Source organism: Antedon mediterranea, chromosome 2 (assembly GCF_964355755.1).
Source record: "Antedon mediterranea chromosome 2, ecAntMedi1.1, whole genome shotgun sequence".
NCBI classification, from domain to species: Eukaryota; Metazoa; Echinodermata; class Crinoidea; order Comatulida; family Antedonidae; genus Antedon; species Antedon mediterranea.
Genome location: NC_092671.1, coordinates 29,836,604 through 29,839,103, shown reverse-complemented (window position 1 = coordinate 29,839,103; position 2,500 = coordinate 29,836,604). Strand labels below are relative to the sequence as shown.

Below are 2,500 nucleotides of genomic sequence, written 5' to 3'. Positions count from 1 at the left end.
TAATTGGCAACAATAAATTTTTATTGTCTACCCTTGCCTTGGGCGGAGGCAGATGACTGAGATCGACTTCAACCGAACTAGCTGAAAATCTGTCTCTATACACCTCATGGATTTCATCCACTTTTAAAGGACACTCGCCACCCGTTTTTTGATCCAGAATTTCTATTGCCAGCTTTTTCCTGTCCCTATAGTACTGCCGCTGCATGTACTGAAAGCCGCTTGCCTTCTTTGCTGACCGCCTTCGTGGTTTTCGGTTACTCCTCTTTCGTACTTTTAATCTCTTATTGGTAGCAACCCGTTGGAGCTTGCCTTTTATCTTATCGTAACCGCTCACGTCTGAACTTTTCTCAATGGCTTGACTAAATGATGTTAGCACAAGATTTCCCAACTCTGTATTTGTTATCTGCCCCGTAGCAGATATTAAGGCTTCTTCGAAAGGCTCCTTTGGAATTTCCTCTTTTCGCTGTGGTCTTTTTGGCATTGGAACTCGGATGACAGGGAGTTGAACAGCTGATTTTGCCTTTGGACCGAAAAGTAGCCCTAGTGCTCGTCGTTTGTCACTCACCTGCTTGTTCGTTTTCGATAACAGCTGTTTAGCAATGTCACTATTGATCTGTCTGGACCCCTGAAATTCAGAGTTCAGATAAATTAGTTTTTCAACTTCTTCATCTGACCAGATTGACTTCTTAGATCTTTTGCTATTCTTAGCCCTTTGCAATCTCTTCTCCTCTACTTCCGCCTGTTGAGCTTCCACCCTCTTTAAATTACGCAGGATAGGGTGTCGGTGCCTTTCATGCTGGGAGAGACCCGTTTTGGTCTTAAATGCCTTGCCACAGGAGCAGACAAAGTCTAACACCTGGGCGGTAGTAGGTTGTTCCAATATACTACATTTGGCGTAGTGTATGGTAGCACCGTGCCCCGTTTTGGAAAACTTCCCACATTTTCCGCATTTAAATAGTACACTCGCATCGGTATGCTTGTGTAGGTGAGTTGTCAATTTTCTTATTTCTGTATAACCGGTGTTACACATGGGACACACAAAGTATGTAAACGGGACAGGTACTACCACAACCGGGTTGTTCTCTACCTCCTTTCTACTATCAGCAGAACGGACAACAGGTATATCCTGAGCGCTCTCAGGTATAGATAAATCCTCAATTGGAGTTCTTACTTTGAAGAACTCTTTTAGACTTGACGGTGGGATGTTGTGCCCGTCTATTATAGGATGCTTATGACTTCTAAACTCACAATGCCGGAAGGACATTGTCAGCACTGATTTTGTGCTAGGTTCTCCTTCGGAATCGACCTGTCCCAGCGCCAGACTCGACTCCCGTACAGTATGCAATTTAGTGGACGAAAGGCTGTTTGCACCCTTTCGAACGCGGTCGTTTGTTTCCTTATGAAGAAAACGGGCGCCACCGCCTCCCGACTGACTATAGCACGAGCATTCATCTAAAGACACCGGAGCGTCTCTAGAGTTCATGCTGTGGCGTCGTACGTTATATGCAGCAACCTGCTGCACGGTTGACCTATCGGCCGTCCTGCATGTGGGAGAATCAAATACAGGAGACGTGCATGCCCGCTCCTGTACCTGCAAGTGTGTCGCAATCCCCATCTGCACCTGCAACAGATGAGGCCGGGTCCCTAGTCCGGGAATATAATTAAATATACTTGTACAAATCAACTTGTTTTTACACTCTCGGGAGATTAACCTAAGAGAAACCCCAATTAGACCAGTGAGGTACGGTAAGAACAGACGTACATTAGGTTCTCATTTCTATATATTCGCCATCTTTTGGAATCTTTTGTGATCGGCAACTGGATGTACAAGGACATTCACGTTGCAGGATCTGTAAAAGAGTCACTGACAGTGCCCTAATTAGCAGCCACCCTAATCTGTTCGTCACCAATTAAACAAGTCAACTGGCTTACAACCCCTACCTCGTGAAGGTAGACTTAGGACGTTTTACCCAGATCCTCACAAGTCGGTCCTTCCCTCACACTGTATGTATAGTGTTACCGTGAAGGGTCTCCTCCTTGCTCTCCATAGAATGGGAGGATCTAGACTTAAGAGAGTCATAGTTACTCCCGCCGTTTACCCGCGCTTCGTTGAATTTCTTCACTTTGACATTCAGAGCACTGGGCAGAAATCACATTGCGTCAATGCCATGGTTGCGGACGTCGCAATGCTTTGTTTTAATTAGACAGTCGGATTCCCCGTGTCCGTACCAGTTCTAAGTTGGCTGTTTGGCGCCGGCCGAAGCGACCCCGAAAGACCGCCAAGCCAGGAAGGTCCACGGAATGGGCCCGGCACTAGTCCGGGCTCGCCCTGCTTGCGCAGGCCTCGCCCAGTCACGGCACGCGCCCGGTCCCGCTTCACTCCCCGGCCCGACCGACCCAGCCCTTAGAGCCAATCCTTTTCCCGAAGTTACGGATCTAATTTGCCGACTTCCCTTACCTACATTGTTCTATCGGCCAGAGGCTATTCACCTTGGAGACC

General features: G+C 47.5%; 1 pseudogene; it reads right to left on the bottom strand.

The window, feature by feature from the left end:
* Window positions 1-2,500, bottom strand: part of LOC140042451 (large subunit ribosomal RNA) — a 7,518-nt pseudogene that overhangs the window by 2,886 nt on the left and 2,132 nt on the right.